The following is a 25,035-nucleotide window of genomic DNA, read 5'->3' on the forward strand; positions in this document are numbered from 1 at the left end:
TTTTTCCTCTAAAAAATTGTGCTGCAAAGCACATAATGTTAAAACTCCCATTTTAACCGTGTTGAAGTGTACCGTTCAGTCGCTGTAGAGTGCATTCCCGTTGTTGGGCAGTAGGTCTCTTGAACTTTTCCACCTTGTGATAATCTACTGAGACAGTATATCCAACAAACGTGTAATTCCCCCAGTCCTTGGTAACCACCTTTCTGCTATCTCTCTAATTTTGATTCTTTTCAATACTTATATGAGTGCAATCATAGTTTTTGTCCTTTTGTGTTATTGGCTTGTTTTATTTAACGTAGCGTCCTCAGTATTCCAAAGATGCTCTCGATTCCTATTGAACTACGCTTTGCTCAGCAGAGGCTTCTCGCACAGCATTTCTAACAGCCTCTAAGCTTACCGCCTATATCAGCAGCTGGTGTTGTGTGACACTGTTGCCAGCTGGTCGATGGGTAGCCCTCAGCGTTGAAAGGGATGGTCAAGCCAGCAGTTTTGTTCCCTCTTGACTTGTATTTATGGACCGTGGGTTTCAGAAAGAACTAAACCAGAAAAGTATATACTTAAACATGAAAGCAACTCCTAACCTGGGAGTCTTTAATTGGTCATCAACCCTTGGTCTTATGTTGTCTGCTCTGTCATTCCCAAGTATAACAACTGTAATTAACTTGGTTACCCATGTAGGAAATGATTTGAAATATGAGGAAAGTGAGACAGGTTGAAAACATGTGGATCTGACGTGGCTCGAGAGCTGGCAGTGGCCGAAAGACTTCTTGTTTCTTTTTCTTCTGACCTACTTCTTCGTACCCTGACAGCACAGTTTCACAGCAGAACGTAACAGGCATAACCACCAAGGATTATGACCAACCTAGATAGCATATTGAAAAGCAGAGACATTACTTTGCCAACAAAGATCCGTCTAGTCAAGGCTATGGTTTTTCCTGTGGTCACGTATGGATGTGAGAGTTGGACTGTGAAGAAAGCTGAGTGCCGAAGAATTGATGCTTTTGAACTGTGGTGTTGGAGAAGACTCTTGAGAGTCCCTTGGACTGCAAGGAGATCCAACCAGTCCATGCTGAAGGACACTGGCCCTGGGATTTCTTTGGAAAGAATGATGCTAAAGCTGAAACTCCAGTAGTTTGGCCACCTGATGTGAAGAGTTGACTCATTGGAAAAGACTCTGATGCTGGGAGGGATTGGGGGCAGGAGGAGAAGGGGACGACAGAGGATGAGGTGGCTGGATGGCATCACTGACTCGATGGACGTGAGTCTGAGTGAACTCCGGGAGTTGGTGATGGACAGGGAGGCCTGGCGTGCTGTGATTCATGGGGTTGCAAAGAGTCGGACACGACTGAGCGACTGAACTGAATTGAACCTGGTCCTGGCGCCCAGGCCCAGCACACCCACTCTTTATCTGAACAGAGAATCTTGAGGGAATCAGGTCAGAGATGAAGAGCACGGCCTTGTCCTGGTCAAACACGTGGTAACTTTTACAGTACCGGCCAATTTCAGACCAATTTGGTTATGTTATTATTAAGATATTGGTGTTTCAGAGGGAAAGGGAGGATGGGGAGTTATTTTATGGGTCCAGAGTTCTGGTTTCAGTAAATGAAAATGTTCTGAAGATGAACCATGGTGTTGGTCATGATGTAAATGTACTTACTGCCACTGAAAGGTACACTTAAAAGTGATTACAAAGAGTTTGACACTCAAATCCTTTACAAAGAGCTTTTGTGAGGTGCCCTGTTTACTTTGAGAAATAACGTATCATTTAGAAAAGACATTATTCAGCCTTGTATTAACTTAGTGCTGGTTTTTAAATGCTTTCAAAGGTAGCCCTTATGGCAGAAAGTGAAGAGGAACTAAAAAGCCTGTTGATGAAAGTGAAAGAGGAGAGTGAAAAAGTTGGCTTAAAGCTCAACATTCACAAAACGAAGATCATGGCATCTGGTCCCATCACTTCATGGGGAATTAGATGGGGAAACAGTGGAAACACTGTCAGACTTTATTTTTTGGAGCTCCAAAATCACTGCAGATGGTGACTGCAGCCATGCAATTAAAAGACGCTGCTTACTCCTTGGAAGGAAAGTTATGACCAACCTAGATAGCATATTAAAAAGCAGAGATTACTTTGCCAACAAAGATTTGTCTAGTCAAGGCTATGGTTTTTCCTGTGGTCATGTATGGATGTGAGAGTTGGACTGTGAAGAAGGCTGAACGCTGAAGAATTGATGCTTTTGAACTGTGGTGTTGGAGAAGACTCTTGAAAGTCCCTTGGACTGCAAGGAGATCCAACCAGTCCATCCTAAAGGAGGCCAGTCCTGGGTGTTCATTGGAAGGACTGATGCTGAGGCTGAAACTCACATACTTTGGCCACGTCATGCGAAGAGTAGACTCATTGGAAAAGACCATGATCCTGGGAGGGATTGGGGGCAGGAGGAGAAGGGGATGACAGAGGATGAGATGGCTGGATGGCATCACCGACTTGATGCACATGAGTTTGAGTGAACTCCGGGAATTGGTGATAGACAGGGAGGCCTGGCGTGCTGCGATTCATGGGGTCGCAAACAGTCGGACGTGACTGAACTGAACTGAAAGGTTGCTTAGGGCTTCTCTAGTGACTCAGACGGTAAAGAATCGGCCTGCAATGAAGGAGGACCCAGGTTCGATCGCTGGGTTTGGAAGACCCCATGGAGAAGGAAATGACAACCCACTCCAGTATTCTTGCCTGGAGAATCCCATGGACAGAGGAGCCTGGCAGACTAGTCCATGGGATTACGAAAGAATTGGACATGGCTGAGCAATTAATGCAAAGGACACCTGGCTAAAAGAGAAAGAGTGCTAGAGAATGTTACAAGGTTTAGCAGTTATTCTTGGGATTAGACCCTCACAATTTTAAGTATTGGCATGTTGTAAACAAGTCTTTTAAAGGTAATTAAAAGCAGTTTGCTTTCCTGATGGCTCAATGGTTAAGAATCCACCTGCCAAGCAGGAGACTCGGTTTCAATCCCTGGGTCGGGAAAATCTCCCAGAGGAGAGCATGGCAACCCACTCCAGTACTCTTGCCTGGAGAACCCATGGACAGAGGAGCCTGGCAGGCTACAGTCCATGGGGTCTCAAAAGAGTCAGATACGACTTAGCAACAACACAAAGGCAGTGTGGTTAGGGATCACGTCACAGATAAGCCACAGGACGGATGAAGGACATCAGCCATGCTAGTATCAGGAGAATGGCTGCTTGTGGTTGGGATGCATTTTTATAGGGACAGAATCATATGCAGGCTTTTTAAAGTGCTGTGCCTTCAACATCTTTAACCAAAGTGATGATGATGAATTCTAGAAACCTGTTAGGCGATTCAGCAAGGGGTTCTGGTGATGACAAAAACACTGATGTCTTACATGGGTGAGAAGAGGCTGAACAAAATTATTTCATGAAATGTGTGTGGAAGAGCGGATTATTTCTAAGTCAGGTCTCTGTGAGGTTAAAAGGCAATGTGCAACTAAATTAATAAATCTATTATAAAAATTCACAAATGGGTCCCTAAAATGGGACCACAGGGCCGTGGGGTGCAGAGGAGTTAATGCTGTATTGTTTTTGGTGAGAGCCCTGAAGGGTCTGTTTCCTTCTTCCATTCAGCACAATCTGGAATTCCATCCCCTGCCAAAATTTAAATAAATTTTAAATTAAAAAGATACCAGTGTTTGATCAAATGGTAATAGGTAAAAGCTATCTCATGGGTATTTTCTGTATCTTTGTGCTACCAAAATATGACCTCTCAGAATCCATGAACAGCTTTCAGACTGTTAGCTGAGTCTCCTTTGGTTTAGAGCAGTGCCTCCCAAACCTTACATACAGGAATCACCCGGGGGTCTTGTTTCTGATGCAGATTCTGGTTGGCAGGTCCGGGGTGGGGGCGGCGGGGGTTGGTAGTGCTGAGAGTCTGTGTTTCTCACCAGCTTCCTGGTGGTGTGGGTGCCGCTGGTCCGTGGTCCACATTTGGAGTGGATTTACGAGACATTGCGGCGAACTGCCTTAGAGTCTTCGCTTCTCCAGTGAGGAGTGGGACGTGCTCTTTCCTCCTACATCAGGGGTTTCCAGCCTCTGGATCATGGACTGGTACTGACTCGTGGCCTGTTAGAAGCTGGGCCGCATAGCAGGTGAGTGGTGGGTGACTGAGTGATGCTTCAGTTTTATTGACAGCCACCCCCATGGCTTGCATTGCTGCCTGAGCCCCTTTCTCTGTGTGTGTGTGTGTGTCTGTGTGTGTCTGTGTGTGTCTGTGTGTGTCTGTGTGTGTCTGTGTGTGTGAGTGAGTGAATCACTCAGACCTGTCTGACCCTTTTCGACCCCATGGAGTATAGCCCACCAGGCTCCTCTGTCCATGGGATTTTCCAGGTAAGAATACTGGAGTGGGTTGCTGTTTCCTTCTCCAGGGGATCCTCCCAACCCAGGGATCAAACGCAGGGTCTCCTGCATTGCAGGCAAATTCTTCACCCTCTGAGTCCCCAGGGAAGCCCGTTTTCCCTGTGTGCACCCCCTAATTCCAGCAGTTACTTCACCTGAAGTGTGACCTGGGATTGTGCTGACTGCAGTGAAGTAATGCTCAGGTGGATTAAAGAGCAGTTTTCAAAATCCTGCTTTTGTGTTGGAAACCAAGCAGAGCCACAAGTAACTAAAATCCTGAAATGGGGCTGCGGGGCCGTGGGGTAGGTCGGAGATAATACTGTGTTCTTTTGGTAAGAGCCCTGAAGGGCCTTCTTTTCTTCTTTCATTCCATCTCTTCAGATTTTGCATGTGTGCTCAGCTGTTCTATATTCCGCCCCCCGCCCCCCGAGGGAGATAACTTTTATATTAATCTAAAATTCCGTCCTAGGCCAAAGCTTAAACTACTGTAGGTTGGTCCCGGGAATACAGAGGACCAAAGCGTTCCCAGTTGACTCATAACTTATGTTATACTCTCCGTGAAGTATTTGCAGATGGAAAAAGAAATGTGCGAGCGACATGCGAACATGCTGTGTTGAAAATATGCATAGTTGTGGCCTGCGGAGGAGGAAGCACGTGGGCAGGTCAGCACGTGCTCCAGAAGTGAGCAATGACTTGTCTGTTGGCACAGCACGCCTTGAACAGAGATGTAGGAAAGAGTACCACGGGTCCCAGGTTCTATAGGGAGCAGATCTGGCTATAGGATCGACTCTGGTGAAGAGGACAGGATGGAAGCTGGCACTAAATCCAGGAAGCATCCTTTTGAAACAGTGTAGAATTTACTGATAACGTCTTGATTAGATTTTTCACTTTGAGAGACAACTATTTTATGATATGTCCTGAAAAGAGCCTAATTTGAAAGCTCTGAAATAGCTTAGAGTGATAGCAGTTTACCTGATTAGATTTTAAGGGAAAGTTCTTTAAGTTGCCCTGGTCAACTTCAGGACTTTATAACTGTCTGCAACCATCCTGTTGGCTGTTTTGTCTGCCTTGTCCCTCTGTGGGGTCTTTTGAAATATTTTGCTGGCTCGGGAATTTGTCATCACAGTCGACAAGTAAATGCCCTACTCTGTGAAAGCGTGAAAGCGTTAACCACTCAGTTGTGTCTGACTCTTTGAGACCCCATGGACTGTAGCCCACCAGGCTCCTCTGTCCCTGGAATTCTCCAGACAAGAGTATGGGGTGGGTTGCCATGCCCTCCTCTGTGCCCTTCGCTTATTTGCACTATGTCGAAACAGAGTTGGTTTTAAATGTTGTTCTTCTCATTTTATTAATTGACAAAATGGCCGTTAGACTGACTGGTACTCTCAAGTTGTACCACCTCCCTCAACCCCACCCAGATAGACTTCCTCAGGCCAGAGAGGAAACATCACCCATGATTATTAATAATCACTTCTCCCATTTAACGCCATCTGTAACCTTTTCGGGCTTGACTTTCGCTTTGACTTGTTGGAATTAATGCTGTGGGCCTCAGTTCAGTTCAGTTGCTCAGTCAAGTCCGACTCTCTGAGACCCTATGGACTGCAGCACGCCAGGCCTCCCTGTCCATCACCAACTCCTGGAGTTTACCTAAACTCATCTCCATTGAGTTGGTGATGCCATCCAACAGTGGGCATCACTATGGGCCTAATTTTGTGAAATTTGATGATGAGTTAGTGTAGTGATTTTTTTCCTTGCATATTTTTTTGGTTATTTTTCATACAATTTCTGCTCTATGCAGCTGCTTTTCTTTGCTTTTTTTCACTCCTTCACTTTGTCCCCATTGGTGCCCTTTTGTGTCCCTTGAATGGCATGTGGATGTGGCAGCTTTGGGACCTCGCCACACCCTGTAGGAGTCCTCTGTGTGGAGCAGGGGAATCTCCCTCAAGCCTGTGGAGGGCTGGGAACTTGACCATGGGACCCCCTAGCAAGTCTCCCATCTCACAGTCCAAATGTCAGCCTGAAGCTCCACTGATTGTTAGGAATCAGACAGCTCGCACTCAGTGATTTCAGCTTGATGGAACAGATCAGATCAGCTTTTGGAAGGGAAGTGATGGAGCCTCCATCTTTTAACTGAGTTAAGAGATTGATCTGCAAGGAAGCTGGCTGCGCACACAGGCCCCCAGGAGCCCAGGAACGCCCACACTTGTCAGCAGCTGCAGAAGTGGCATTCCTGGCTTCGCAGGCAGAACCAGCTGTTGGCTGAGGCAGCTGCCGCGTAAAGACATCTTGCCCGCCAGCTCCCTCTCCGAGAGTGCCTGGGGAGTGAGTGAGCTGCAGTTGGCTTAGCATCCCCACGTCAGGTGGGGCCATCTGGGATCCCCCAGGCAGCTCCAGAACCAACAAGGAGATAACTCAACTTAGGAAGATGCAGGAGAAGGAGCTTGGGAGACGTTGATGATGTAGAAGTAGTGTCTTTCAGATGCTTTCAGTGACGCTCAGAGCCGGAGTCTGGGACCACAGAGTCTGGGACTCTTTTCTGTGGCCGGCACAGGACTCCCTTGCTTTTACATTATTTTTAAAAAACAAACTGCATATTCTAGCTCCTTCTCAACCTTTTCCCTCCTTTTTCATAAAGAGAAGCATTCTCATATTAATGCACTGATTTGGGGGAAGCTTTTGAGGAACTTTTTTTTTTTTCCTTTGAAAGAAACGTATTTTCCCTCATCTTAGCCTCTTAAGTCTCCAGTGGCCCTTGAATTGCAGCCGGTGCTTTCGGCCAGATTAACCTGTGGGTGTCGTTGAACTGTGGGAAGTTGCCATCTCTGTAGGATGAAAGAGTTGAATATTTGCAGTTTCCTGTGGTTGACCCTAATAGTGTGGGGTGTGTATGTGTCTGCACTTGTGCACACTCAGTCACGTCTGACTCTGCGACCACTCTGTTTGAGCCTAAGAGGGTGTGTGTGTGCATGCTCAGTCAGTCATGTCTGACTCTCTGTAACCCCATGGAGTGTAGCCCACCAGGCTCCTCTGTCCATGGAATTTTTTAGGCAACGATATTGGAGTAGGTTGCCCTCTGTTTTAACTGTGTGTTTTAGCTTATCAATGTGTTTGATTTAAAGATAGAATTTTTCTGATGACAGACAGTAAGTTGAACAAAGAAGGTGTTGTGTTTTTTTTTTTTTTTTTTGCAGTCCAGTTGAGAGGCAAAGTGTGTCCCTCAAAGGATATACAGCTCTGGCTTTAGGGCTTGAATTCTGTTGCATCTTGAATTCTGTTGTGGGTATGTGTATGTGTTAACAGCTGTGACATTTGTATTCCTTTTGGGTTTTCAGCTTTTTGGATGGGTGTCTAAAATATTTGCTACGATCTCTGCTACAAATGTCCAAATCTTAAAAAAAATTTTTCACCAGTTTTTAAGTTGAAGTACAGTTAATTTACAATGTTGTATTAGTTTCAAGTGTACAGCAAAGTAATTTATACATGTATAAATAGTATTCTTTTTCAGATTTCTTTTCTAGATTATCACAGATAGTGACTATTCAGCATATTGAATATACACTATATATACATATATATACACTATATATGTGCTATAGGTTGGCTATTTTATATAAAGTAGGGTATGTATAATGTGTTAATCCCAAGCTCCTAATTTATCCCTCCATGCTCCCCTTCAGTTCAGTTCAGTTCAGTCGCTCAGTTGTGTCCGACTCTGCGACCCCATGAATCGCAGCATGCCAGGCCTCCCTGTCCATCACCAACTCCCGGAGTTGACTCAGATTCACGTCCATCGAGTCAGTGATGCCATCCAGCCATCTCATCCTCTGTCGTCCCCTTCTCCTCCTGCCCCCAATCCCTCCCAGCACCAGAGTCTTTTCCAATGAGTCAACTCTTCTCATGAGGTGGCCAAAGTACTGGAGTTTCAGCTTCAGCATCATTCCTTCCAAAGAAATCCCAGGGTTGATCTCCTTCAGCATGGACTGGTTGGATCTCCTTGCAGTCCAAGGGACTCTCAAGAGTCTTCTCCAACACCACAGTTCAAAAGCATCAATTCTTCGGCACTCAGCCTTCTTCACAGTCCAACTCTCACATCCATACATGACCACAGGAAAAACCATAGCCTCGACTAGACGGACCTTAGCTGGCAAAGTAATGTCTCTGCTTTTGAATATACTATCTAGGTTGGTCATAACTTTTCTTCCAAGGAGTAAACGTCTTTTAATTTCACGGCTGCAGTCACCATCTGCAGTGATTTTGGAGCCCCCCAAAATAAAGTCTGACACTGTTTCCACTGGTTGCCCATCTATTTCCCATGAAGTGATGGGACCAGATGCCATGATCTTCATTTTCTGAATGTTGAGCTTTAGGCCAACTTTTTCACTCTCCACTTTCACTTTCATCAAGAGACTTTTTAGTTCCTCTTACTTTCTGCCTTAAGGGTGGTGTCATCTGCATATCTGAGGTTATTGATATTTCTTTCGGCAATCTTGATTCCAGCTTGTGTTTCTTCCAGTCCAGTGTTTCTCATGATGTACTCTGCATAGAAGTTAAATAAGCAGGGTGACAATATATAGCCTTGACGTACTCCTCTTCCTATTTGGAACCAGTCTGTTGTTCCATGTCCAGTTCTAACTGTTGCTTCCTGACCTGCATACAGATTTCTCAAGAGGTGGTCTGGTATTCCCATCTCTTTCAGAATTTTCCACAGTTGATTGTGATCCACACAGTCAAAGGCTTTGGCATAGGCAATAAAGCAGAAATAGATGTTTTTCTGGAACTCCCTTGCTTTTTCCATGATCCAGCAGATGTTGGCAATTTGATCTCTGGTTCCTCTGCCTTTTCTAAAACCAGCTTGAACATCAGGAAGTTCACACTTCACATATTGCTGAAGCCTGGCTTGGAGAATCTTGAGCATTACTTTACTAGCATCTGAGATGAGTGCAATTGTGTGGTAGTTTGAACATTCTTTGGCGTTGCCTTTCTTTGGGATTGGAATGAAAACTGACCTTTTCCAGTCCTGTGGCCACTGCTGAGTTTTCCAAATTTGCTGGCATATAGAGTGCAGCACTGTCACAGCATCGTCTTTCAGGATTTGAAACAGCTCAACTGGAATCCCATCACCTCCACTAACTTTGTTTGTAGCGATGCTTTTCAAGGCCCACTTGACTTCACATTCCAGGTAACCATAAATTCCTTGTCTAAATCTGTGAGTCTGTTTCGTAAATAAGTTCATTTGTATCATTTGTTTTGTTTACTCCACATGACCATGATAGCTCTTGATTTTGTCTATCTCTGCCTGACTCCCAATAAATGTCTGACTTTGAGTTGAAAGAAAAATGGATGGATAAGTCTACAATTGATCTTTTGAACTGGAACTTGGGTTTTCTTGTGTATGTGTGTTTATTGTGGTAAATATGGAATTGACTCTTTGAACTGTTGTTGCGTGTATGATTCAGTGGCTTTGAGTACATCCATAATGTGTGCAACCATTACCACTATTTCCAAAACTTTTTCATCATCCTAAGCAGAAACTCTGTAACCAGTAAGCACTAACTTCCTAAGCAATTTGTTTTTAACCTACTTTCCTCTTGGATACCTTTTTTGTGCTGCTCCTGGATATAAAAGTGCATTAGACATTCTGGTTTGTATTCCGTAAGGAATAGACACTGTCAGAAAGAACTGCTTTGTTTTGATGTGGTTTTTTTTTTTAATTTTATTTTATATTGGAGTATAGTTTCTTTTGGGTCTTCCCTTGTAGCTCAGTTGGGAAAGAAATTGCCTGCCATGCAGGAGATGTGGGTCCGATCCCTGGGTCAGGAAGATCCCCTGGAGAAGGAAATGGCACCCCACTCCAGTAGTCTTGCCTGGAGAATCTCATGGACAGGGGAGCCTGGTGGGCCGCAGTCCATGGGGTCGCGAGAGTCGGACACGACTGAGCAACTACACCGACAGCACCATAGGTGATTTACAATGTTGGGCTGGTCTCGGGTGCACAGCAGAGTGATTCAGTTATGCGTGTACACGTGTCTGTCCTTGTTCAGATTCGCCTCCCGTATAGGTTGTTAGAGAATACTGAGCAGAGTTCCCTGTGCTATACAGTAGGTCCTTGTTGATTATGTTACATATAGTAGTGTGTTTACGTTAATCCCAAGAAAGAAGTGTTGTCAACTTAGCTCCAGAGTCCAAGGATGGAGAATTAGATGGTGACTGGAATCTGCTAACCCTCAAAGTCCGTTTGGCACTGAGCTTGTGATGTGTGCTCGGGGGTGGACAGCCCCCACCCCTGTGGTGGATGAAGGGCCCTTTTCAAGAGGAAGGTGGCGGCACAGTCATCCAAAAAATGAGAGGGAAGAGGGAGGTGCTGGTGATAAGTGGCAGATAATTTTTAAAAAATCAGATGTATTTAGTTTCTTTTGTTAACTTCAGAATGGGTCCATCTGTTGTTCTTGGAATTCACTGCCATAAAAGCAGTGCAGCTGTATTAAAAAGTCAGCATTGAGCTGGGAAGCTCTTAAATTCTCTGTGCTTTTCCCACATTTCACTGTTTCATCCTGAAAATACCCGTCTCTGAGATGGATATTAAACACAAGCCCATGGAGTTTCTTAAAGTCAGAATATACTCCAGAGACTGAATGCCACTGGAGCTTTGTCTTGCTTACAGATCAAGTAAAATACAGTTTGTCCAACTGACTTGGTTTAGAGTGGGAAAGAAAAATGTTTTTAGGCCTGAAAACCATGTGATTGACTCTCTAGATCTCTTCCAAGAATCTGGTTTGGCATCTTGTGGCTCAAAGATGGAAAGTCAGATGTTTCCATTAATTTTTACTCTGGGAATATAGAAAAAAAAAAACAAACAAAAAAAACAATGTCTGATTGTTGGTGCACTTAGCTCCAGGAAAAAAAAAAGTGCATATTTGTAAATCTGCATAGCTCTGCTTAGATACTTGCTTTCTGTAACTTGGGAAGAGGTTGTCATTCATGCAGGCTGAGGGCTTGTATTTCCTTTTCGAGAACCTGGTTCCTGCAGAGATGCTTCTGGTCCTGCCCACCTGCACCCAGGGATGAACACTTAGACGAACACCTTTCCACAGAGGCGTTTCCAACCTGTTTCCAAGAGGACCATTACCTTGACTTTTTATCTTGGTTTTTTTTTTTTTTTTTCTATGTCTCCTCAGCAAGCTTTCTGAGAATGGGAGTCTGTCACTGCTGGGTCCTTAGCACTTTGGGCTTTCTTGGTGGCTCAGATGGTAAAGGGTTTGCCTGCAGTGCAAGAGACCTGGGTTTGATCCCTGGGTTAGGAAGATTCCCCTGGAGAAGGAAATGTCAACCCACTCCAGTATTCTTGCCTTGAGAATTCCATGGACAGAGGGGCCTGGTGGGCCACAGTCCATGGGGTTGCAAAGAGCTGGACACGACTGAGTGACTAACACTGTTTCACTTCAGCATCGGGGAGCAGAGCTGGCCCATGAAGACACTTGAATGCTGAATGCCTCTGAAGCTCTATTTGCAGTCAGCATGGAGCCAGTTAGGAGGACGCCTCATTAGCAGGATGTGTGCTCTGTTGAGGCTGTTATCATATTACATTTTAAGGAGGAAATCACAAGTCTGAAAGGGCCACAAGTGACAGAAGAAAAAACCTCCTTGTCAGAAGAGTCATGTTGGGAGTTTGGCTGGATTATTTCTGTCTTGGCCACGTAAGAACCACCCTTAGGCTGTATAAGGCCAGAGCAAAATAGAGAGCCATTGAAAATAATTAAAAGGAATGACTTTTTCAAAGGAATTATTTTACTTGATAGACTCCAAAACCATATAACATTCACTTTTGTTTTTTGAGGAGGAGTGGTTGGCTGTTGAGTTTGGTTCAGAGTATCTTCCCACAGTTTGACGTTTTGAAACCTGAGATGGTTCTAGGTACTTCAGCATCTACAGTGAAACAGGACGCGGCTCACAGTAACAAATACTATTAGGTACATTGGTGTTCTAATGAGTGTGAGTTGTATCAAGTATCATACACCTTAGCTTGCCAAGGGTGCACACCATTTCCATTACCTGCCCTATTCCCAGCATCTGAAAAATCCATCAGTAATGGCTCAGATGGTAAAGAATCTGCCTGCAATTTGGGAGACCCAAGTTCAATCCCTGGGTCAGGACAGTCCCCTGGAGGAGGGAATGGCTACCCACTCCAGTATTCTTATCTACAGAATGCCATGGACAGAGGAGCCTGGCAGGGCTACAGTCCATGGGGTCACATAAAATTGGGCATGATTGAGCGGCTAACACATACAAGACCTTAAGAAACCCTTGTCTCTGGGGCCTGTCTCCCTGCTCCTTTAAGTGAATCCAATTTATTTCTGACCTTTGCTTTCAGAGCAGCCTTTTGCCTTTCCCCTCAGCCTAGACCATTTGGACTGAACAGCCAGGCCCCTCCCTGTCTGGCACCCCCATCGGGTGGGTGGATGGGTAGGGAAGGGTTGGATCTCTGTAAACAGTATTTACTGGCCCCAGTGAGCCTCTAGTTGAACACACACACACACAATGATTTTGCAGGAAGGAGTAATTGGTTTCTGCCTAGGGTCATGACCTTCTGTGGCTCCCTGTCCCCGGTTGGGTCAGCTTATTGACTTTTTCCTTTGTGGCTGTTTCTCGACTTTGGCCTCCTCTTTCTTCCCCAGGTTCGTTGAATGAGCCTCCTCCCCCCGTTCCTTTGGCTTGATCTGTTTATTTGGACTCAAGCCTGACTCTGTCCTGCCTGGGCATCTCCTCTTCGGTCAACCTCTGGATTCCAGGCTCTGCTCTGGGTCGCTCAGCCAGCTTGTGCCTCTGTGAGCCTGTGGTATGTCCAGACCCTTTCTGCAGTCCCTGGGATTCCTGGTCCTGTGACACATGTGTCCAAGCAGAAATGGGCTGGCGTTTTGTACTGTTGGATCCATGGTCCCTTTCGGTGGTTTTGTACCATTGGATCTTTGGTTGCTTTCAATTTTGTAGATAGCTGAGGAACTCAGATTGTTCATACTTGAGGGTGAGTAGGATGGTGCCTTGCATTCTTGATACCTATGAATGCTGAAAAAATAGCTTTCATTAATGTTGGATGCTAAGCTCAGACCAGGTGGTAACTTTGGAAGAGGCGGTGTCGAAAACTGATTACATCAAAACTCAGTTTTGTTTATTTATTTTTTTGAGGCTTAACTACTATACCTTTATTATAAGTATCATTATGTGAAAAGTCGATGTGAAGATCTTATTTGAAACCAAAAATAGTTCAGAAAATTATCTATGGCAGGCAGACACAGCACCATTGGATGCTGGGTGTAATTTCGATAGAAAATGCAGAGGCCATTTATTAGAACAAATTTAGGCAGTTGTTGGCTTATGATGGAGGTGCAAATGCATTTGAGAAATTCATTTATGGGCCTGTTTTTGGAACTAGTTTTCTGAAAGACTCAGTAATATGCACAGGGAATTGGTTTCTCAGTGTTCTACAGAGACCTGCGCTAGTACCTGCAGTGCAAGGCTCAGGAGGGTGTGACAGACCCCTCCCGCATGAGCTCAGCTTCAGACATGTGCTGAGTTCTCCACCGCATTCTTCCCAAGGTCGCCTCCCTGGAGAGCTGTGGTAAATGGAGACACCCCACTTCTAAGCCATGTCCTCCTCATGAGGGTTGGCGTTGAGGATGGGTAAAGGGGTGGTTTAGTTGCTCAGTCGTATCTGACTCTTGCGACCCCATGGACTGTAGCCCACCAGGCTCCTCTGTCCAGGAGATTGCCCAGGCAAGAATACTGGAGTGGGTTGTCATTGGCAAGAATACTGGAATGGGTTGCCATTTCCTTCTCCTGGGGATCTTCCCAGCCTGGGGATGGAACCCTGGTCTCCTGAACTCAGGCGGGTCTCCTGCATTGCAGGCGGATTCCTTACTGACTGAGCCACCAGGGGTTACAGGGGAGAGGGTGCTATTTCCTGGGAGACATCCCTCTGGCAGGCACCATGCTGGCGCGCATTCCTTCCGTTTGTTCTGTTCAGTCCTCGTGACTCCTGTAAGAAGGCGTGGTCAGCTGTATTCATTGACATGAAGGTGGAGCTTCTATGAAATAACATGTCCGAGAGCCGCGCTTGGTCGGTGATGAGTTGATAGAGGTGGGGTTTGGATCCAGACTTGATCGACTTTCTACTTGATGACGTTACTTCTTTGGGAGGAACGTGAAGGGGGATGGGGAGATGGTGTGTGATGGGGGTTGTTGCCTGTTGACTTTCTCAGGCCCTGTGTCTCCCCATCCTGGCTGTTCTCCAGGGTTGTTTCTTTTCCCTCTTCAGTCCCTGGGGTTGACTATCCTTGGCTCCTTTCTGATCATGACCTTTGTGTTTTCTCTTGAAGTTGCTCTTCAAGATCGGTGGCTTATCAGACCACCTACCCAGGTCCCTCCTTTGTGGCGGCTTTTTTGCTTTATTTGGTTTTATTGCTCCAGGGCAACAGAAGGGCAAGTGAACATCCCCATCTTTTTTTTAATTTTAACATTTCATCACCTTGTGTTCACAGTCTTGCTTTCAGGCTTCTGCTAGAGTGGTTCTCAGCCGTGTGTGTGTCTGTGTGTGCACGCGCGCACACCCTCACTCAGTCATGTCTAACTCTTTGTGACCCCATGGACTGTAGTCCAGCGGGCTCCTCTGTCCATGAAATTCTCCAGACGAGAATCCTGGAGTGGGTTTCCACTTCCTACTCCAGGGGATCTCAACCTTGCTCTTGTTCAGTTGCTAAGTTGTGTCCAACTCTCTGTGACCTCATGAACAACAGCACACCAGGCTTCCCTGTCCTTCACTATCTCCTGGAGTTTGCTCAAATTCATGTCCATTGAGTCGGTGATGCTATCTAACCATCTTGTCCTCTGTTGCCCACCTTCTCCTTTTGCCTTCAATCTTTCCCAGCATCAGGGTCTTTTCCAATGAGTCCAATAGCACTGGGAAGGCCAGGTCCTCCCAGGAGCCCCGACCTCACAGGGCAGGGAGCAGCCCAACAGGAAGGAGACAGCAAATGGTGTGGGAGGGGGTGGGCGGGATTTGTCTCACGCCACAATACCCACTGAGTCTGTGGTTCTCCACCTTCACCATGAACAGCACCATCCAGGAACCTTGTTAAGTCACAGACCCCTGGACTGCACGCAGAGTTGGGGATGCAGCAGATAAGAAGTGAGACCAAGGAAGCTGTATCTTTCACAAGGACTGTTTACAGCAGCTAGTCGAAGAATCACACAGAGACAGACACTGTACTAGCGTCTGCGACATTTAAACTCACATGTCACACTCAAACAGAGCATCTAACAAGAGGGTGAGACTAGAGAGGTAAAGACTCTTTGCATCAACCCCGACACACCGTATATTCACTGGGAAGCTTTTGCCAAGAGCCTTGGCCCTGCCCCCAAACCATGAACTCAGAGTCTCCCCTGGGACCCCTGATGTGCTTTTAGGAAGCTTTCTGGATGCCACTTAATAATCAGGCAAGCTCACAAGTGTTTCATAGACTGAATGAACATCCTATCCATACAGTAGGAAAGTTGAAATTTGTTGAGAAGGCACAACTTTTGCATTCTGAGCTTAGAAAGCTTGGCTCATATTATCCATGATTTCTAGGCTTTGATTTTTCTTGTACAGCTGCTTTTCTGGACACTTAGATGGTTTTGTGGAATGTCTCTGATGCCCTGTCTCTGTGAATTCAGTTCCTTCTGTCCGTCCACTCGTCCAGGGGGTCCCCAAGTGCATGGGTCTTCCTGTTTCTCTGGGAAATTGACCTGTTTTTGGTCTTCTCGGTCTTTACCTCTCTAGTCTCACCCTCTCATTAGATGCTCTGTTTGAGTGGAACGTGTGGGTTTAAATGTCGCAGACGCTAGTATGGTGTCTGTCTGTGTGTGATTCTCAGACTAGCTGCTATAATCAGTCATCGGGGCCCTTGTGAAAGATACAGCTTCCTTGGTCACACTTCCAATCTGCTGCACCCCCAACTCTGTGTGCGGTCCAGGGGTCCGTGACTTAACAAGGTTCCTGGATGATGCTGTTCATGGTGAAAGTGGAGAACCACAGACTCAGTGGGTATTGTGGCGTGAGACAAATCCCGCCCACCCCCTCCCACATCATTTGCTGTCTCCTTCCTGTTGGGCTGCTCCCTGCCCTGCGAGGTCGGGGCTCCCGGGAGGACGTGGCCTTCTCAGTGCTATGACTCTGCAGATGGGTTTGGTTCTTTCATGTTCTGCATCTTCTTCTTTTCTGCAGTCCGGCCTCCTTTTCTTTCCATGTCTGGAACAGAACCCGGGGCTTTTAGAAGCACCTCTCCTTCTGGCTGTGAGATGCTGTGAAGGTGTCTCTGATTCGTATTGAGAGAAATCCCGGTGGTAAAGCAGTTTCCTGAAATCCCTCCACTGAGCTCCATGCATGGAGGCCATTAGTAATGGTCTTTGAGTTCAAACCACTCAGTTATGTTTCTAATGAAACCTTCCCTGTTTCTACCTCAAGGAAAGAGAAAGCGGGTTGGGGACTGAAGGAAGGATAAGACCCTGGGATGCAGGCAAAGACAGTGTCCCTTGAACGAGCTTCTTTTGTCCACCCCTCCAGCCCCACACGTGTCCTGTGGCTTGGACGACCCCACCCGGGCTGCATGAACGGCAGAGCAGTGGAGGGGTGTGTATGTTACAGCTGCTCCACCTTGGAGAGGAAGGGGGCTCATTTATAACTTCTGCATAAGAAGTGTCTGTTACTTAGAACTGCAGTGAAAGCATAAATGACGTCCAGCTTTTATTTCAGACTGATTGGGTAAGTCTGAATAAGAATTGGATAAGAATTCAAACTGCATGGGTACTTGGGAGGCATGTTGCTTAGAAGGGCATGCCTAAGCTTTTTGAGATGACTGGTATGTTCAGTATATTACTCTGAGTTGTCAAGCTGTCCGTTTGTGCTGTGTGCACATTAAACCTTGGTGTTTTTCTAAAAAGTAACGTCTAGCTTGTTTGAAGGCAGCTGTGTGTATTGAAGTTACATGTGTCACGAACACAGCCTGACTGAACCAAGTGAAGTTGGTATAATTACTCTGTGTTGAAGTAAAGCACAGTGGCAAACCATGGTCCATGCTTACTGCCTATTTCCGTACAGCTTATGAGCTAAGAATGCTTTTTAAATTTTTAGATGTTTGGAGAAACATCAAAAGAATGATTTTTTTTTTAATGACGCGAAGATGATAAAGAAAGTCACATTTAATGAAGTCGTATTGGACACAGCCGTGCCCATTCATTGGTTTGTCTGAGACTGAGTTCCAGCCATAGCAGCACAGTCTGCGAGTCAGAAAGCCTGAAGTTAACCATCTGGTCCTTGGAAGGAAAACTTAGCTGACGGATCATTTTTCCCAGTTACTTCTGATGTGATGTTTTAGCACTGCAGGAGGCCTTCTAGTGGATTCCAGTCCTGGCTACACATCAGAACCGCTGGAGGGACTAGTGATGGGGATGCTTGGGCCTCTGTGCCTTGCCCAGTGATACAGGGGAACCTGGAACCCAGTGGTACAGCTTCTCCGGAGGTGAGCTCAGGAAGCTGTACTTGAAACCAGTGCAGCCAGCCAGCAGGATTCTGTGAACCTCTATGTCTTAGACGGACCCATTGTTAAACTCCATCATTTAAAATGTTAATTATTAATTATTTGGCTGCACTGGGTCTTGGTTGTGGGCTCTTTGTTGCATCATGCGAGATCTTTTGTCGTGACACAGCGACTCTCCAGTTGTGGTGTGCAGTCTTCAGTAGTGGCAACATGCGGGCTTAGTTGCCCCATGGCACATGGGATCTTAGTTCCAGAGATCAAATCCACATCCCATTATTTGCATGGTAGGTTCTTAACCACGGGATCGCCAGGGAAGTCCTCAACCCCATCATTTGGAGAGGGCATCCCAGTGGCACAAGTGGTAAAGAGCCTGCCTGCCCATGCAGGAGACACAGGACACATGACTGGGTCGGGAAGATCCCATGGAGGAGGAAATAGCAACCCACTCCAGTATTCTTGCCTGGGGAATTTCATGGACCGAGGAGCCTGACAGGGTACAGTTCACGGGGTTGCAAAGAGAGGGACGTGACTGAAGCGACTTAGCATGCATGCACGAAGGGAGATGCCTTCCCCAAAAGGACAAAGATTGACAGTGGTAAAAACCCTTGTGTCCTGCTACCAAGACCCCTACCTGTAGGGTGAAAGTAAGTGGAAGTGACTGGGTGAAAGTCACTCAGTCGTGTCTGACTCTTTGCGACCCCATGGACTGTTCAACCTGCCAGGCTTCTCTGTCCATGGGATTTTCCACGCAGGAATACTGGAGTGAGCTGTCATTCCCTTCTCCAGAGGGTCTTTCCAACCCAGGGATTGAACCCCGGTCTCCTGCATTGCAGGTGGATTCTTTACCCTCTGAGCCACCTGTAGGTAGTTGATGCTCCGAACTGAACAGGCATCAGAATCCCCTGGAGACACTTATTAAATCACTGACTCCTAGGACTCAACCCAGAGTTTCTGGCTCGGCAAATCTCAGGTGCGGCCTGAAAATCTGCATTTCTGACAAGCTCTCAGGTGCTGCCAATGCCACTGGTCTGGCAGGCAAACTTGGAGGGCCAATGTGTAGGGCTTGGCAGGCTGTGTGTGGGTTTTTTTTTCCTTTTAAAATCTCTGTTCTAAATAAAAACATCTAATACACAGACTTCCCCCAAAGCGTGTTTTTTAAAAGCTCAACGGTCACTCTCACAGTCCAGGTACCTTTTTTGATTCCCGCAGCCATAAAGGACTCATTCTTGAACAGTATCCTGGCAGAAGCTGTCTGCTGATCTTAGTTTTAAATACTAACACCTGTCAGTGGTTTTGTCTGTAACTGGATTTTTTTTTTTTCCTGGGTTAGTGGGGAGCCGCGCCCAGGCACAGCAAAAATAAGAGAAGTCTGTGTTATGTGTGAAGCCCATTTCCAAGGAAGGTTGATTGTTGAAGAATTTTCAAAAGGGAGTTGATTGTGCTCATACGCCTTCTGAGGTTGCTGTGTAAGTTGGAGAGTTAGTGCTTATTTTTAATATTGAAGGGCAGTTAAATTGTGAACTTACCGTTTGCCGTACTAGGCAATTACAACGTATTGCCCTCATTTCCTTAGTGGGGTGCCCAAGCCGGAGAAGAAAGAGGGTGAGTCCATGCTTAGAAGATGCTGTTAGAACTCCCATGCTCTCCATAGTCTTAGCTTTAAGATGCTGTTTTAAACCACTGTCCATGCCATGCTGGCATAGGGAATATTGGACTGGTAACCAGAAAGGAGGCCTGTGCTGTGCTCAGTTGCTCAGTTATGTCCAACTCTGCAACTCCACGGGCTCTAGCCTGCCAGGCTTCTCTGTCCATGGAGCTTTCTAGGCAAGAATACTGGAGTGGGTTGCCATTTCCTCCACCAGGGGATCTTCCTGACCCAGAAATCAAACCTGAGTCTCTCGTGTCTCCTGTGTTGGCAGGAGGATTCTTTACCACTGCACCACATGGGATGAGGCAAGCAGGGTACCAGGGAGCGAAGCATCACCCAGGGTTGCTGCAAGTGCTGGAGCTACCTTTGCCCGAGCTCCACGATTGATTCATCCTTAAATTGTACGTATCAGACACCTGCCTCACCCTACTCCCAGTCCTGATCAGAACCTCAGAGCTTAAGCAAGGCTCCCTAAGAAAGGGGCTTCCCTGGTGGCTCAGTGATAAAGAATCTGCCTGCCAATGCAAGAGATGCAGGTTTGATCTGTGGGTTGGGAAGATCCCCTGGAAAAGGAAATGGCAACCCACTCCAGTATCCTTGCCTGGGAAATCCCATGGACAGAGGAGCCTGGTGGGCTACATACAGTCCATGGGGTTGCGGGGTTGGACATGATTTAGTGACTAAACAACAACAACCCTAATAAAGAGACCCATGTGCAGAATCAGATGCCTGTCTTCCCCTCCTTTTGCTTAAGTGATTCCCTGATACTTTTAAAATATTCTAAGAAGTGACTCATTTTGAACGGTCCTTTCTTTGATACTTTTCAAATATTTACTTCAGTACATCTTAGTGAACTTGTTTATGATTAAATTACTGCAATATGCACTGCCCTGTGTAATATGATGGGTTTGATTATTCCCATGAATTTTTGAGGGGGAAAATGTCCCCAAAGCGTTTCTGAGATGAAGCCTTTCTAGCGGACGTGTGCATTCTCCCATAAAACTCTTTAACATTCCATTGGTAAGTTCAGCACATGGCCTGTATTAGAATTGCCAAATGCAGTGGCTTCATTTCAGAGGTTTGAGTCAGTCTTTAATCTAGCTGCTGTTTGGGTGTTCCAAGTGGCTCTTGTAATAATTTTGAAATAATTAATAGCATTTCTGAGTCCTCCGATGAGGGTAAGCGCACAGGTAGCCCTTTGAGAAACAGCAAGGACTTTTGTCTTCTGCAATGATCTTCTGTTCTGAAATGCATCCATCTTCCTGCCATGTCAGAGTTCACAGTGGGCTCGCTCCAAGCATCTGCTTTTGCTCTTGCGAAAGGAACTGATGACAGATGTTTGCTGGCTGATGCTGAGAAGCCCCCCTTTGCTGTGACAATGGGCTGGAGCATATGCTGTTCCTGGTCGCAGGAAGCTTTTGTTAACAGAGAACTCAAAAGAGATCAGGCCACTGGGGAATATGGCCAGCATGCCTCTGGGTAGGGCAAATCCTGTCCGAATAACCTAATTTCCTTCTCTGAGCAGCAAAACACCAGGGAGATTAAAACTGCAGATTTTTCAACTTTCACAGGTGGTTTTTTTTTTCCTGATTTAAAAGCATCCAAAATTAAAATGTAAACATTGCTCATTTCAGACATTTATTGAGCTTTATTTTTTCCCCCTTTCACCAAAGGGGTTTAACTTGGCTTAGAAAAATAGTACACAGTCTCATTAACATTGGTTGGAGGCCACTAGGGAGAGTAGGTGTTGGCACCCAGAAGTGAAAGTCACTCAGCGCCCGACTCTTTGAGACCCCATGGACTGTACCCCACCAGCCGCTTCTGTCCACGCGGATTCTCCAGACAAGAATCCTGGAGTGGATAGCCATGTCCTTCTCCAGTCGGCATCCAGATCCCCAGCCTTATTTTGGATGTTTCCTATTTGATATATCTCTCTGCAGTGGTAAGATGATGTAAAAAACCATAGAGAAAATTAAAAAATTTCCTTTTGAGGAAAGTCATACTCAGAAATATCCATTGTTGGCTCTTTGCTATCTTTGATGGAGATTTTAAAATAGTTCGCAGATGTTACTTTTAGCAGGGGAGGCTGTAGCCGCATTTTAGCACCTAGAAAGAATATGATTAGCTAGTAACTTTCTGAAGTTTGAGCTATAGTCTGAAATGCAAAGAGTAGCTTTTTTTAACAGCTGAATTGGGATAATTCATATCCCACACAGTTCACCCACTTAGTGTGTACAATTCAGTGGCTCTTATTATATTTGCAGAGATGTATAACCAACACCACAAACTATTTGAAGATCTTTATTGCCCTGAAAAGAAGCCCTGCACCCCTAAACCTTAGCTGTCACCCCTAAACCTTCCCACCTTACCTTCCAGGACGATTACAGTTGCAAATACTCTCTAATATTTGCCTATTCTAGATATTTCGTTTCAGTGGAATCATACAAAATGGAATGTTTTATGACTGGCTTCTTGCCCTTGGCATAATGTTCTCAATATTCATTCATGTTGTAGTAAATTCTTCATTCCTTTTTATTGATGCATAATATTCCATGGTATGGTTGTGCCCCATTTTATTTAAAAGGAATAGTCTTTTAAAACTAAGTAGAACAGAAAAACATAAAGTAAAAAGCATGAGCATGGCTGACCATATACAGCCACTTTTTATAGGGTTTATAGTGGGTCACACATTAATATTTTTAAAGGTTATATTTTAACGTGAAAGCTCAAGATCAGAGTAACAGTTAAGAGCAGTGAGGTAAATAAAGTGTTTTAAAACAAGTTCAGACTTAGGTACTATTTCTAGTTATCATCTCATGTCTGAAAATGGGCACCTTTCTTCCCCTTCCCTCCCATAGTTCAGAGGAGATGGAAAAACGATGAAAGCTCACAGAACGGGTTCTTTGGAAGCAGCCCAGGAAGTGGGTTATTTAGTGGGGAGGGGGCTAGGATCCTTTGATGGTGTGGACTGGTTGTTCTCTCCCACTGGGAAGGATGGACTAGTCCAGATGGGACGGCTGGAGGTCCAAGGAGCAATATCCGGACACCGAGGAACTTGAGGACAGGGTGTTCTGACTGCAGAGGGGTGGCTTACTTGGCCTTTGAGAATAAATAGTTGGCCCCTTACTGCCATAGATCTTAGCCCTGGCATCTCCAGGGATCTTGTTCCTCCTGCTCCCACTGTCTGAGCAGGTGAGAGGTTGTCCTGGCTGTTTCCTTGTACCCATGAGACTGTTATCATCCTGACTTCAGAGGGATGAACAATGGTCACTGCGGATTGCTTGACTTTAGACAACCTCATCCAAGTGGAGCGGTTTTTCGAGAGAGATGATGTAACTTTAAAAACGAAGTGACAGTGTTAGTTACTCAGTCATGTCCGACTCTTTGCAACCCCATGGACTGCAGCCTGCCAGGCTCCTCTGTCCATGGGCTTTCTCCAGTCAGGAACACTGGAGTGGGTAGCCATTCCCTTCTCCAGGGGATCATCCTGACGCAGGGATTGAACCCAGTTCCCCTGCATTGTAGGCAGATGGTTTACCATCTGAGCCACCAGGAAGCTCCATGTAATTTTAAGAAATAGTGAATTATTTGTAATGAAGTTTTGAGATTCTGTTTAAGTGACGTCTCCAGTTATCCACAGTTCCAGTTTTCCCCTCACCGGGCCCTGTGGGTACTTCTGATTCTTCAGCTGCCCAATGGCTGTCTGGCAAAGACTTTTGAAGAATTCCTAGAAGTTCCCAGGGGGTTTCTACAGGACATTTTAACTCAAGGATTTATTGGGTGAACAGAGGGAATAGGGGAGAGGAAAGGGAATAGGTTGTCTCGTTTTGGCTGCATTTTCTGTATGAGTGAACTTGGCCCAGAGCATTTTTGATCAAGGTTACCTGAGTGAGAAACAGGAGACATTGGCAGCAAAGAGAGCCTCTCATATGTGGTCCAGGCCAAACTTGGTTCTGTGCAGCCATCTCCTGCTTGGATGTGAAGAGCCTCAGAGAGTAACAGAACCTGAAGAGTGGTGCTGACATTCAGTAGTCAGCCAGTTGGTTAGGGAATCGCAACAGTGATTCACAAACTGTTAAGAAATTCGATTAGTGTCTGAAAGCCAGAGGCAAAAAAGTGAGGTTTTTTTTTTTTTTTTTTTTTTTTTTGCAGTGGGGAGGGGTACCTGCTATCCAGTAAAGCCTTGTGAATGAATGCACTTAGGATAAAACTGAAAATAAGACCCTAATGAGGAAGTTAATTTACATCTGCTTGGAGAGAAGGACTGTACATCTACGGTTACGTGTGCATAGACCTTTGTGGACAGCATAAATAAATGTCATGTGTGACCTAAAATCTATACTTGTGTTATTTTGTGACTTTTAAAATCTATACCGTCAACTGTATTGCCCTTTTAATGTGCCTAAAGTTATATGTAGATTTTAATTTTATAGGACTTTCCCACTACATCTATATCTGTCTCTCTGGTCCATCCATCCATCCATTGTAACCAAAGATTTGCAAATCTTTCCTGGTTTCTCAGATAAATTAACCAGTAATATCATGTGTGTATACTCGTTGATACTGATGTGTTTTTCTGAGTTTATTTGGTTTAATCTTCCCAGAGAAGTGAAGTCAGCAAAAAGAAGAAAACTCAGGAGGGTTTGCACGTCTGGAAAGTCTCCCTAGGTCACTGTCCCACACTGTTCCTTGTGAGCACTAAGAGAAAGGGTTGACAGCGTTGCATAAGGCTGACATTTGCATAATTCTCCACAGCTTGAAAGAGCACTTTCATTTGCTCTCAATTTGGTCCTCACAACCATGTGACCCAAATTTCTAATTTTAAAGGTATCATTTATACAGATATGTGTGTTGTCACTTTTCCGTTGTGTAGACAAGCAGTTTCAGGATGGTCAGTTCTGGGACTTGGCTCTCTAGTATAAAAGGAAGCCAGCCAGCTGTGGGTGAAATTCTTAAGGGGCTCCCCCACTTCTGGCTTTAAGTGTAACTTTTAAGTATGAATTCATGGTGGAAGGTGAGGGGGGTGGGGCGGGTGGAATCGGCCAGAACACAATGGCTACTTTTTCATCCTCTCCCTGAAAGTCTTCAAGTTCAAAAATGTAAAATTGACCCCAGGGTAGAAATAAAGTTTTTATGCTGTCTGCTGTTTTAATGAAAAATCGTTTTACATGGCAGCAAAAACCCGGGGTAAATTATTTGCCACTCCCTCTCCTCCAGCAGCTTTTCAGAGCATCCACTAGAAGGTGTCAGAATTGCCAGTAGATTGAGGTCACCTAGAAGGGGCTTTTCCACATCTTTCTCCCTGCCAATGTCCATTCCTGTTCATAGGCTCTTTAACTGAGAATTTATTTTATTTTGCTTTGTAAAATTCTTTTTAAAAAAATGCTTAGCCGTTGGGGGTTGGAGTGTCAGACTTAATAT

At 45.4% G+C, this 25,035-nt stretch overlaps 1 protein-coding gene across 7 annotated transcripts in view; it reads left to right on the top strand.

Moving 5' to 3' along the window:
* MYO10 (myosin X) overlaps positions 1-25,035 on the top strand; it is a 259,943-nt gene that overhangs the window by 56,403 nt on the left and 178,505 nt on the right. Inside the window, exon 3 of one of the 7 annotated variants that reach the window (XM_060400565.1) lies at positions 19,886-20,015. The exons of the other annotated variants lie outside the window; for them this stretch is intronic. The gene's annotated coding sequence lies outside the window, so the exon portion shown is untranslated. The remainder of the gene's footprint in view (positions 1-19,885; positions 20,016-25,035) is intronic. 7 annotated transcript variants of the gene reach the window in all.

The sequence above is a fragment of the Ovis aries genome, chromosome 16 (genome assembly GCF_016772045.2).
Source record: "Ovis aries strain OAR_USU_Benz2616 breed Rambouillet chromosome 16, ARS-UI_Ramb_v3.0, whole genome shotgun sequence".
Taxonomy (NCBI): domain Eukaryota; kingdom Metazoa; phylum Chordata; class Mammalia; order Artiodactyla; family Bovidae; genus Ovis; species Ovis aries.